Here is a 13,890-nt window from a genome sequence, read left to right as displayed (position 1 = left end):
ATATCTGCTCTCACACCTACTCTGGGATGCCCATAGCCCTAGAATAGACACTGAAATTAGAAGCAAGAATGCTATAGTTATTAACCCATCCATCCCTTGAAATACTTAGGAACATAATAAAAGTAACACTTGTTCAGTTTCAAATTCCAGTGCTTTCAGGCCTCTTTCCACCTTGGATGATAAGGACATGTTACTGGAATTAGGCAGGCTTGAGTCACAATAATAGAAAGGCTCTCAAACTTCAGCTTCAGAAAGAAAATTAGCAAGAAAGAGCTATTTCCTGGTCATACATGGAGTTATGAATATGGACGCTTGCCACATGGAGAGAAGATGGAATGCTGAGACATAAGACAGGTTGAGGCAGGAGGACAGGGAAATGGTACTGGAAAAAGTCCAGCATAAGAAACAAATGTGAAATCAGAACAAACAATTTTGATGGAGAATGTTTTAATGATTACGTGGGGGGGTGGGAATTACTGCCATGTCGACACACAATCAGGCTCCTGCACCTCTGCCTATCCCTCCTGTCTGAAATTACATTTTAAAACCTAGACAGTACTACCTATCAGACTTATTATGACAATTAAAATGTCATCAATCAAAGCACTCAAAAGAAATGAGGGTTGTGCATATTTTTATAATGTGAACAATCTGCAGTGAAGGGCTTCTTTTTCTGGCATCATAGAAAAGGGGATAGAATTTCAGTTGTGCGTGAAGCATGGATGAGTACTACTACTTATTTTTTCCAAGTCTGACCATGGATGATGATAAAATTTTCCTACAAAAGTTAAAAATATTATGCCCATTTTTGCTCCCTTATGATGTGTAAAGAAGGCTTGAAAGTTTTGTGGGGGTTTTTTTAGTTTTGAAATACACTTCTGTGCAGTGAGAGAGAACAAAAGACTGATTTCTGAAATGGATGAAACAGAAAATATGTCTTGGTTCAGACACTTTAACAGTGCAGGTGTTCCAGAGGCAACTGAATCCTCTATTTTGTTTGTTTTTTGTTTTGTTTAAATGGTTGAGTGAATTGTAACAGATGACTGGTTTGGAGAACACTAATCCAATGATTTCTGCTAGTAGAATTGCAGGACTCAGCTCTTTTCTGTGGTATGTACTGTTTTGATTATATGTGGTTCACTGTCATTTCATAATTTGGTTCCAGAAACTGCCAGAATATCTGGTGAATTAATGTTCCAGAACTCTAAAATATATGTCCTGACTTTAACATCTGTTTTACTAAAAAGATGGAAAGACACTGCCTCAGCCCAAAAACTTATTTGAAAAACTTGGACATAAGCTATTGCCTTATACCTAGGAAAGGGGTGGCCAGTTTTAAATTTTTGAAATCAAAGTTGCAGAGACTTTTGCTCTTGCCAAAGTCCAAAAACGGTGAGCAGAAATGGAATGGACAATGTTTGTTGAGTCTGATGCTTGAATCTAAGATGAACAATATTCCATTTGCAAAAGAAGTACCTGAACTATGCACCTATAGTCATTTCTTAGGCTTTGCACTTTGCAGGCTCTTAGTATTCTGAATATACAGAGGTTTTTTTCTAAATTTGTAATAGAGATTTGAAATAATTTGAATAGCTGTTACTTTTTTATTTAAAAAAATATTTAATTGCAACAGGATTATAAACTTAAACTACCACCTATATGTGTACTTTGGGCCTGATCCAAGTCCCATTGAAATCAATGGGAGTCTTTCAGTTTATTTCAGTGGGCATTGGATCAGGACTTACAACATTAAGGCCTGATCCTGCAAACACGTACTATCCAGCAAAGTACTTCCTACCATAAATAGTCCTGGTACTGAATGAAGCACTGGATATTAAGGATTTATAGGTTCAGGACACTAATCTTTAGTCTTTAATGGGATCTTTTATTGAACCATTTACTGGCTTTAGCAGCTATATTCCACTGAGCTTAAACCAGTGGCTGACCCATGGGAGAAAATGCATTGAATGGAGGATCTAGGAGTACTTCCCAGGACATTACCATGTAGCTATGCCAGTTTCTCTCTGCTGATGAATCATTGTTTTGTTTTATAAACTTGGTTGGCTAACTATTTAAAGTAATTTTATACATGTGTCCATAAAATTTGGTTTTGTTTTGATTTGTTTTTTGTATGGAGGCACATTCTATTTTCCAAAAGTTAGATGGAACTGCCTCACATTTTGTATCTGCATGCATTCTATTTAGAACTATTATTTCCACTATTACTCAGTATTTCTAATAAGTAGATATATCTGTGTTCTCACCTACCATTTAAGAAGAATGTCTGAGTAGTGGGGCCTCTCCAAAAGACACTACATATGGGAGCTCTTTATTAGAAGCTCAGTGCATTCATAGTAATTTGCAGATCTGTTTGTAGAAAGGTCGCTGTTTCTGTGCACCATGGCTAGTCATATATTCTTCATAGTAAGTGCTGGTGTTACATGTACAGTATGTCATGCCTGGCACTAATGTTTCAATTCTTGAAAATCAATAAATATAAGTTTTGAAAATATGGGATGTCAGAGCCCCAGACTATTATTATTTTTATTACATCTATATAGCACCCTAGATGTGCACATCATGTTTTATAGCCATGGCCATACCATTAATCTGTCTCTGGGTACACAGGAAGTTCTAGTGTATGATCTGCTTATTTCCACCACTAACCCTAATTCATAATCACACAACTATACACAATTTGGGGAGATAAGCCTGGTTTGTTTGCTTCAGTGATTTCTTCTGAGTCTTTTTTCCCCCTTAATAACATGAGAAGAAATTCTCCAACACAAATCACAAATTTAAATCTTTATAAGGGGGAGTCAGATCCAAGGCCAGCTTATGTGGCCCATGAAACCCAAGACCAAAGGAATCTCTTCAACTTATAAGGGACCTCAATTTGCAGGACAACCACAACAAACATGGGATTGAAGTTTCTTTTCCTTCCACAAGGTTAGCCCTCAGACATTTGCGGAAAGGATTAAGGGGCAACCCATGTCCTCTCAGAGCCTGTCCAAGTGGCTCTCAACTGCATTAAGACTTGTTAATTTTGTCCAAGAAACATCTCCATGGACATATTAAGGCTCATCTCAGTGGGGCTCAAGAGGTCTCTGCAGCCTGTTTGGGTAGCATCCTCATATCAGAGAGATGTAGAGCAGCAACGTGGAGCTCAATACATACACTTATCCTTCATTATTCTCTGGTTCAAATGTCCAGATGAGATACTAACTTTGGTAGGGCAGCCTATAATCTCTATTCATGTGGGATTCCTCTTGCCCACCTCCAGGCCAATGGGCAACTGCTAATGCCTACTAAGGTCAATGGAAAAAGTCCCACTGACTTAAATGAGCTTTGGGTCAGGGATTTAAGGCCTAATCCTGCACCACTGAAGTCAATGGGAATTTTGCTATTGACTTAAATGAGTGCAGATTCAAGCCCATAGACTTCAAGTCAGCAAGATATCTAAGCACATGCCTTACGTTAAACTTATGAATAGTCCCATTTACTTCAATGGGACTCTGCACATGCTTAAGGACTTTGCTGATTTGGGTCAATAGAGCATTGATCAGCAAGAGCAGCTTGTGGTCAGCTGGCCCATTTTGGGACAAGACCTCGCTCTCAGGCCTGTCTCCATCCTGCCAAGGATTGTGTGGTTTGGGGAAAGGAGTGAGGAAAATCCACTGTCTTCATCCTTTCCTGATGATGGAAACAGGAAGTAAAAGGTAAGATTAGGGAGATGAGAGGAGTGGAAAGAGAAACTAAGGGAAGAAACTAAGCAGCTCAGGAAATGGGAGATCTTTACCCCAAGAAGTATCTTGCTGGGGACCTCCAATATATTACTTGCCATTCTTAATTCTTCCTGGAGCCAGCTTTCAAACACAACAATATAAACCTTCTTAGGGCTTGTCTTCACTTGAAAATTTCATCATGTTAAAATGCATCTTAGTTAATTATGTTACATGACTTAACATAACATGGCACTCAATGCAGACAAGAACTATCATGTTTAACATTGAGTTGGCTGGTCATAGCTAACCCTATGTGACTCAGCATACAATACTAAACATGATAATATTTCACTATAGTGAGTGGTTAACATTGTCTTAATTAACACATGTTCTAGCAGACTGTAATTTTCCTCTACAGACAAGCCCTTAGGGGGACTTACTCTTTGTGTTTCATTTGTGTCTCACCTCTCTTTAATAGTGGTGATCTAAATACATGTGCTGTTTACCAACCACTTTCCTTCCCTTACCCATCTCACAACCAGTGTTTTGGAAGTGCAAAGATATTTTAATTTGCTTTTCCTATATGCAGAGCAGAGTCTTGTTTTTTAAGTTTCTTTAATAACTTCTTGTCAGTGAGCTGAAAGTTAATGTAATCTATTAAAATAACTGAGTTTATAGCTCTTGGGTAATTTGACAAGGTGGAAAATAACCTTTCTGTGATGGGGTGTCCACCATACACAAAGCCTGATGGGGTAAGTTAGGCCAATTACCCTGAGGCTGCACCTGGAGAAAACCTATGGCGTGCTAGAGTCTAACTGCAGATGAAGTCCAGCTAGGGGGAGGAGCTGGACAGGATCTATAAAGAGTAAGTTGAAAAGGACACTTGCAGTTGCACTGCCTGATACAAGGAGAAAGAGGAGGAAGCTGCAAGGAGAGAGTAGGGATCAATAAGGGCTGAGAGAGTAAAAGTCCAGAGCTGCTGGGTTGAGGTTTCCTGGACTGGAAACTGATGTAGAGGGCAAGCCTGGGTTCCCCCATCAGCCGCCAGAGAAGTAGCAGAGACCAGGGAGTGGGGAGTGGACTGCTTGGGACAGTTTGCCTCAAAGGCCTTGTGATACCTTGGAAGCGGGGAGAATTTAATGTGACTTAGCTGGAGGACTGAGCTATGAAGAGGACACTGCTTCACTTTTGATGCAGGAGAGGCCACGGCGTAACTGAGGGGAATGATGGACTGAGTAACTGCAGGAAGCGGCATCAGACGAGGTGGCAGAGCTAATTCCCCAGATGAGATACGGGAGGCGCCACTGAGCGGTGAGTGGACCACCCAGTCACACCTTCAGATGGCCATTTTTTTTAAAGTTGATCTCATAATTCTGGAAGGGATAGTGCAGCCTAGAGAAATGTGTGTCCTAAAATACCAGACAGAGTTTACACAGGCACATTGCAAACCATAAATGCTATGCAAATTCTGTCAATCATGTCACACATATTGGACAGACTCCTTCAAGCCCACTACCAGCTGCAAGAACACATTTTTCAGCCATTATTATGTGATAGTTTCTCTAAGCTTTTCTTTTACATGTAAGTTTTGTGTGCTCCCATAAGGGGGAAAAATGCATACAAAAAGTGTTGATGCAATATTAAGGTTACAGGAACAAGCACTCTGAATCAAGAAATGTCAAAAGTTACCCTGGCCTTAAGCAACAACAGTAATTCATTTATGTTGCAAATCTTGTATCTATATTATTAGTGTTTTTATTAAAAGCCAATTTTAATAAAACTCAGCACTATACAAGATACAAACAAAAACAGCCCTTGTCTCAATGAGTTTACAATCTAAGGCCTTGATCCTGCAATGTGCTATATGTGGGAATGTCCCAGACCCACATGGCACCCCCCACCCGTTAACTTCAATGAGTCTTCACATGCATGCAGAAGTCTGCCTACTCAGAACTCATTGCAGGATTGGAGCCTAACACAGACTATTAATGGTGTAATATGTTAATTAGTGTTTTATTAAATATAAACCATATGTGCAATGTGGCTGTGCCAACTTTCCTGGAACTGAGGCCTGGGCCACACCTAAAACTTAGGTCAACCTAGAGATGTTGCTCACGGCTGTGAAAACTTTCATGCCCTGTGCGATATAGTTAGGGTGACTTCAACCCCTTTGTCCTCATGGACATAGTAGCTAGGTTGATGGAGAATTCTTCTGTTGACTTAGCTACCACCTCTTGAGCAGGTGGATTTACTACAGCGATGAAAAAACAACTTCTGTCACTGTAGTAGGTGTCTGCTAGAGTGGTGTAGCTGCAACTGTGCTGCTGTAACCCTTGTAGCGTACATACCCTTAAGCTTAACTTTTAGATTTTCCTTTCTGTTTAATTATTTCTCTCACAATGCAACATTGCATAAATGCATTTTGGTTCTTTGGGGTTTTTTGCTTTTAATTTATTTGTTTTTAAAGTAAAAAATAAGAAAAAAGTCTAGGGGTTGTTGACTTGCTCAGTTTGAAGGGCTTGAAGTTCTTTGGTCCTCAACTGTTCCTGGCTTCTGCATCTTACAAGTCAGCTGACCTTGGAGGTTCTTTGAAGTAACAAGTGCATATTTAATTAACTACACTCAATTATTTGTGCATGCCTTCAGAGTGCCACCATTATTACGTGAGTAGCTAACACCTTAATGCAGTGGTTCTCAACCTTTCCAGACTACTGTACTCCTTTCAGGAGTCTGATTTGTCTTGCGTACCCCAAGTTTCACCTCTCTTAAAAAGTCAGGCTTTGGCTTCAGCCCCACATGGCAGGGCTCAGGCTTCAGCTTTCTGCCCTGGGCCCCAGCAAGTCTAACACTGGCCCTGGCAACCCTATTAAAATGAACTTGCCCATAGTTTGAGAACTGCTGATATAGTATATAGAACAGTATAAATTAATTGTATGAAATTTTAGTTTCTTCTTCGAGTGATTGCTCCTATGCATTCCAGTTAGGTGCGCGCGCCGCGCGTGCACGGCTCTTCGGAAGATTTTTACCCTAGCAACACTCGGTGGGTCGGCTGGGCGCCCCCTGGAGTGGCGCCGCTATGGCGCAGGATATATACCCCTGCCGACCCATCCGCCCCTCAGTTCCTTCTTCCCGCTCGTGACGGCCATTGGAACAGTGGAGCGCGGCTTAGCTGACCTCCACTTCCCTAGCTACTCGTAGTTTCTCTCGTTTAGTATATATAGTTCAGATGTTTATAGTTGTAGTTAACTTTATTTGTTTGTAGTATAGTATTTATTTTCAGGGGTTCGGGGTTTATCCCCTTCCCCTCACCCGGTGCCGGGTCCGATGCCCGGTCCACAGGGTTCTACACTGCTCGGCCGGCCACAAGCCAATGCCGACAAGAGATCCTCTCCTAAGTGCCTCGAGGAATCTCAACTAACAGATAAGTGCTGCATTTGTGAGGCCTTTAATCCGAGAACAAAGGGGAGCGGGACTTTCGTCTCAAGCAGCTCCTGAAGGAGGCAGCTCTTGCTCCTCCGCTCTCGGCGCCGAGCGCTGGTTAGTCTTCAAGGAGCGCTCCCTCGGCACCGGATCACCGGTACCGCCAAGGCCTCCCGGCACTGGCCCTCGCTGGCTCTGACCTCCACTCGGCATGGTTCCCTCTCCTGGAGGATGAAGAGACACAATATACTTGCTGCGTCCGAGCCGCCTGCTCCGCAGCCGAGCGCTATGCTCAGTCGGAGCGCCCGGCACCGATGTCGGCCGCGGCACCGACAATATCCGCACCATTATCTCTGGCCAGGCAAGAGCCGTCGAGTCCGGTGCTGGAAGGCTCCCCGGTACGAACCGTGGTAGAGCTCGCTGTGAAGCTGCGTCCGAACCGCCTGCTCCGCAGCCGAGCGCTATGCTCAGTCGGATCGCCTGGCACCGATGTCTGCCGCGGCACCGACTATATCCGCACCATTAACTCCGGCCAGGCAAGAGCCGTCGAGTCCGGTGCTGGAAAGCTCCCCGGTACGGACCGTGGTCGAGCTCGCTTTTAAGCTGCGTCCGAGCCACCCGCTCCGCAGCCTGAGCGCTCTACTACGTCGTACTGCCCGGCACCGGTACCTGCTGCGGCACCGACAGTATCAGCACCGTAGACTCCGGACACGCAAGAGCCGTCGAGTCCAGCACCTGAACGCTCCCCGGTGCGAGCTGTGGTCGAGCTCACTATTCCCTCCACGCTGGAAACATTTCCACAGCAAGGGAGTTGATGGCAAGGGCAGAGCCTGCGCTGCTTTAACCCCCGACACCGCCGGTGCGGGTTATATTGACTATCGGCGAGCCTGTCTTACTCATGCCACCCTGCGTCGGTACCGCAGAGCGGCACCGTTCCCGATCGCGGTCCCGCAGACGTTCTCAGTCCCGTCACCAATCGAGGGCCCGACGCTGCTCGCAGTCTCGGCACCGTTCTCTATTTCGGTACCTTTAGTACTCGCGGCACCGGTCGGCGTCCCGTTCGCTGGCCCGGTACACTCGGCACCGATCCCGATCCCGCTCCCGGCACCGCCCCAGGCACCGAGACTCCCGTAGCCATTCCTGAACATCGAGCCTCGCGCTCTCGGTCGACTGCCCGGCACAGCTCCGGTGGCAGGTCCCGTTCTCGGTACCGGTATGTCTCCCGGTACCGATCCCCGGGGCCGCGTCGAGCGACGTCAGTTAGAGAAGGAGACTCTACCAAAGGCTCTTCAGCTCCTTCAGGGCCATCCAGCCACGCATCAGTGTTGCCACATGCGGACACTTCATATGCACAGTACTCTGTTTTCCGATGTGCCCTCCAGAGTCTTCCAGGAGACCTATCAGTGGTCCTTCTAGTCACCTTGGGTGTACTACCACGCCAGAGGCATACCGGTGCTCCCATCTCGCTCCGTTCCATCGGAGCTCTGGGTGCCAGAGGCGACAATTAGCCGTCCCCCTCCGACCAGTACGGAGCAAGCCCCGGTTCAGCCACCGGGCTCCCAGATCCCACCGGGTCAGGAGGTCGTCCAGGAGCGTGAGCCCACACAGGACCCGCTTGTCCCTGGCCTTTCTTCTGCCTCCTCCCCAGATGAGGCGGGGGCAGGAACATACTCCTCGGGCCCTCCTCTGATCGGAACGCAAGTACATGGTATCATCCAGGGGGTACGAGTACCTATAGGTACATCTATCTCCCCCCCCCCCTTGTCGTCCAGTCCCTCAAGCGGATGGAACGCCATGGCCAGCAGGTACCAGCCCGTAAAGCCAAGGAGGCTAGCCGAAGGGTCTTACTGGGCCGTAAGATGTACTCGGCGGGAGCCCTGCAACTTTGTGTAGCAAACTAGCAAGCCCTGCTTAGCCGCTACTATGGGCGGCGGTGGGCAAATTTACAGAGTCGGTTCGTCAGAACTCCCGTCAAGAGTTCGATGCCCTCCTGGAACAAAGGAAGTCGCTAGCGAGAGCTTCCCTCCAGGCCTCGTTGGATGCAGCTGACTCCGCTGCCACGACTCTGGCCTCGGGTGTTGCCACGAGGCGCATTTCATGGCTCCAGTTATCAAGCCTTCCCTCGCAGCTGCTGCACACTATACAGGACTTGCCCTTCAATGGCAAAGGCCTGTTCTCTGCAAAAACTGGCCCTAGGCTGCAAAGCCTAAAGGGCAACAGGGTCACTTTCCGCTCTCTCTCGGCATGCACACGCCGGTGCTTCAGCGCCGACCCTTCCGTCCCCAGCCTCACCGCTCTTACCCTGCACCTAGACAAAGCCAGGACTTTGCCAGCAGACGTCGCTTACGCGGTCGTAGGCGTCAGTCAGGACCCCAAAGGAGCCAAAATTAGGGTCCTTCTAACCGCCAATGAGGCAAAAGCCTACCCATCCTCGTCCCTCTTAGGGACCCCTATCATGAGCAATTCCTCTTGTAAGAGGTGCGGACCCTCCTCTTCATTGGAGCCATACAGGAGGTACCTAAGGACGAAACCTAATCCCCTAGGCGAAGGGAGGTCTCAGACCTATCCTAGATCTGCGGGACTCAACAAGTTCACGATGCAGATAAGTTCCGCATGGTACCCATGGGGACCGTCATCCCATCCTTGGATCCCGGAGACTGGTATGCCGCCCTCGATATGAAGGGCACGTATTTTCACGTCGCCATTTCTCTTCCACAGAGAAGGTACCCCCGGTTTCGGGCCTACCGTCGTTTCCAGAGGGACCACCGGGCCCAAGTTACCAGTCATGTGGGCATCGACACGGACCTATTCCTGTGTCTAGGCCTGATTATCAATAGAATAATCCACTCTGATTCCCACACAGGGAATAGATTTCATTGGGGCCATCCTGGACTCCAGTCTCGCCAGAGCCTGCTTACCTCCGCCTCGGTTGCAGGCGATGGTAACAATTGTACAAGGTCTACGGACCTTCCCGACAACTTTGGCTCGCACTTGCCTAGGTTTCCTGAGTCACATGGCTGTCTGCACATTTGTTTCCAAACATGCCAGGCTTCGCTTCCGTCCACTTCAATCGTGGCTCACCTTGGTGTACCACCCGGGCAGAGATAGCATTCTCATGTTCGTCTCGTTCCCCCTGAGCATCCTAGGCTCCCTCGACCAGGAGTCAGCGCCCTCCCTGGTGTATCCAGAGATGCTGTTCCATTCATTCCTCGGGGTCCCTCGTGGCAGACACCCCATCTCTCGGCTGGGTGCTCACCTGGGTCAGTTTCGCACTCACGGCCTTCGGTCGGCTCAAGAGCTGGCCTTACACATCAATGTCCGAGAGCTGAGAGCAGTCTGCCTTGTATACCAGGCGTTTCAGCTGGCGGATCGCCTCAGCAGATCCTTCCTGTCTCACAAGTGGTTGTTTCCTCCGGACATTATGCATTCCGTTTTTCGGAAGTGGGTCTTTCCCCGCATAGCCCTCTTCACTCTCGCGAGATCGAAAAGAGAGAGAAGTTCTCCTCATTCCAAGGCCTCTCCCCGGGCTCGATCTTGGAGGTGTTTTCTAATGCTTTCCACCGTTCCCGCTGATTCACAGGGTCCTGCCAAAACTCCGCAGGGACAGAGCGCACCTGATCATGATCGCTCCAGCGTAACCCAGGCAGCACTGGTACACCAGGTTGCTACCCCTGTCGGTAGCCAACCCTATTTCCCTGCCTCTTTGCCCAGACCCCATAACGCGGGATCACGGCAAGCTTCACCACCCAGACTTGTAAGCCCTGCACCTCACAGCATGGCTGCTGCGTGGCTAAACCGATCCCAGTTGCATTGTTCTGCCTCGGTTCTACAGGATTCTCCTGGGTGGTAGGAAATCTTCCACTCGGTTAACGTATCTGGCAGAGTGGAAGCGTTTCTCCTGCTGCTGCGAAACGCACAATGTTTCTCCCGCCAAGGTCCCGATCCAGTCCGTCTTGGACTACCTCTGGTCCCTCAAACAGCAGCACCTGGCGCGGTCCTCATTAAGGGCACTCTTGGTAGACATCTCTCCCTTCCACCCAGCGGAGAGTGGCCGCTCCGTATTCTTACACCTTGTGGTTTCTAGGTCCCTCAAGGGCTTGGAGCGTTTATACCCCCCAGTTGGCCCCCGCCAAAACCTGGGTCTTCGACCTGGTTCTAACCAGTTTTATGATTGCCCATTCGAGCCACTGACGACATACTCGCTGACATACCTGTCCTGGAAGACAGTTTTTCCTTGTGGCCTTTCCATAGGCCAGACGAGTCTCCGAGCTTCAGGCGCTCACGATAGACCCACGGTATACTGTGTCTCTCAAGGACAAGGGCAGTTGTGACCACGTCCGGCCTTCCTCCCTAAAGGTGGTGTCGGCCTCTCATATCATCCAGGATATCTTCCTTCCGGTCTTCTTTCCGAAGCCTCACTTATAGCAAGGAGGGCAACAATTCCCCTCTCTAGACGTCCATAGGGCATCCGCAATCTTTGCATAACCTTTGCAACCTTTGCATAACCCCCTTGGTAAATGTACCCTGGTTGAGAACCAGTGCCTGAATGGAACTGTAACCAGGGGTCTGGAGCCAGCCAGCCCTGTTTGGTTATTAGACCCACCTAAGAAGGGGTCAGAGCGTGTAAAGGGTTGAGAGGAGCTACAGGAAGGACATGGCTTCTGCAGCAGGTCCTGAAGGGAATAGTGCATTCTCCTTTCAGAACTGAGAGAGGCAAGGGGTGGGGGAAAGAAAGAATGAGTAGAGGAACTGTTTTCTGGTTTGGGGTATTTTGCCTAAATTTTATGTTTGGAGGAATAAAACTGGCCAGAGAGAGACTTGGGAGAGCCAGTGAGTCCTTCCTGGGAAGATGAGGAGATATAGCGTGAGTGAGGGGAAACTGAGGTTGCAGCTAGAGAGAAGCCAGACTAAGGTAGATGGTGCTGTGACAAGAATGTCTCTGTCTGGGTGTGCTCAGTTCTGCTTTTTCAAAAGTTTACAAACATGGCCTGGATTGTTCACCATTGCCTCCTTCCAGGTAGCCCCTGCCCCCCAAATTAAGAATATCTCTTAGTTGAATTCCTTATTGTTTAAATGCTTTTAGGCCCTGATTCTACAATGAGCTCTCGGCGGAAGTGAGGCCATTGTGGTTACACACTACAGTGTAACTTAAACCAAACTGCACCTTTTAATTTACATCACTAACTGCCAGTATGCCTGCATTCTTCAAAGCACTGAACAGTCCACAGAAAGAACACTTTACCACTTCCTGACTCAAAAGCAATACACCAAGGGACAGCATTTCCCACTTTTCTCAAACTTCTTGTCACCAATTGTAAAAGTGACAACAGAAACAGAGGTTCTGATTCCCCTTTAATTTAAACTGGGTTTACACAGTTGTAACTCCATTAACGTCTATGGAATTACTTTCAGTTTACCCTAGTATAAATGAGAGGAAAATCAGGTTCAGGGCTTGGCTACACTTACAAGTTGCAGCGCTGGTGGAGGCTTTCCAGCGCTGCAACAACATCCCGTCCACACTTGCAGGGCACAACCAGCGCTGCAACTCCCTGGTTGCAGCGCTGGCTGAAAACCCATCCCGGCAGGGGTATAAGGAGTGCAGCGCTGGTGATTCAGCGCTGCTCAGCAGGTGTGGACACTCACCAGCGCTTTAATTGTCCTCCAGGGAATAAGGAGTTATCCCAGAATTCCTGTTCAGCCACTCTGCACATCAGTTTGCACTCTACTGCTCTTGCCTCAGGTGACCCGCCCTTTAAATACCCCGGGAATTTTAAAAATCTCCTTCCTGTTTGCTGCAGCCAGGTGTGTGTGGAGTGCAATCAGTTAATCTTTCCAGGTGACCATGCCTCCACGCGGCAAACGAGCCCCAGCATGGAGCAATGGCGAGCTGATGGACCTCATCAGTGTTTGGGGGGAGGAATCTGTGCAGGCACAGCTGCACTCCAGCCGTAGGAATTACGATATCTTTGAGCAGGTATCAAGGTCCATGCTGGATAGGGGCCATGATCGGGACGCACTACAATGCAGGGTGAAAGTTAAAGAGCTGCGGAGTGCCTATTACAAAGCCCGCGAGGGCAATCGCCGATCCGGAGCTGCCCCCACGACCTGCCGTTTTTACAGGGAGATGGACGCGATACTTGGGGGTGACCCCACTGCCAATCCCAGGACAACGATGGACACTTCTGAGCAGGCTGGGGGAGAGGAGGAGGCGGAGGCGGCGGCGGGGGGGGGGAGGAAACCGCGAGTGAAGCTCCTGGGATGGGGGAAGACACCCCAGAGTCCCTGGAGGCATGCAGCCAGGAGCTCTTCTCAAGCCAGGAGGAAAGTACCCAATCGCAGCAGCCAGCAGTTGCAGAAGGACAAGCAGAGGAGCGGGTTACCGGTAAGCGGCTTTTATTTTCTGGGTGGAAATGTTTCTGGAGAGGAAGGGGGGTTATGGCTGCATGCATGCCAGACTTTAGTAGATGTCGAATAGCCCGTTGATGTGGGCTATCACGTCGCGGTAATCTGCTTCAGTTATCTCAGCAAAAGTTTCATCCAGAGCGTGGGCAATATGCCTGCGCAGGTTTATAGGCAGAGCCACTGTGTTCCTTGTCCCAGTCACGCTGACGCGTCCGCGCCACTGTGCTGCAAGTGGTGGGGGGACCATTTCTGAACACAGGCAAGCCGCATAGGGTCCCGGGCGGAATCCACATTGCTCTAAAAGAGCCTCCCGCTGTTCCCTAGTGACTCGTAGCAGGGAGAC

At 48.3% G+C, this 13,890-nt stretch overlaps 1 protein-coding gene across 3 annotated transcripts in view; it reads left to right on the top strand.

Annotated features, from left to right (window-relative positions):
• Positions 1–13,890, top strand: part of TP53INP1 (tumor protein p53 inducible nuclear protein 1) — a 52,812-nt gene that overhangs the window by 14,561 nt on the left and 24,361 nt on the right. For all 3 annotated transcript variants that reach the window (XM_039523349.1, XM_039523350.1, XM_039523346.1), the window contains exon 2: positions 4,923–5,036. The gene's annotated coding sequence lies outside the window, so the exon portion shown is untranslated. The remainder of the gene's footprint in view (positions 1–4,922; positions 5,037–13,890) is intronic.

This window comes from Mauremys reevesii, linkage group 2 (assembly GCF_016161935.1).
Source record: "Mauremys reevesii isolate NIE-2019 linkage group 2, ASM1616193v1, whole genome shotgun sequence".
NCBI classification, from domain to species: Eukaryota; Metazoa; Chordata; order Testudines; family Geoemydidae; genus Mauremys; species Mauremys reevesii.
Note: the sequence above shows the minus strand (reverse complement) of the source record. Positions and strands in the feature narration are given on the sequence as shown.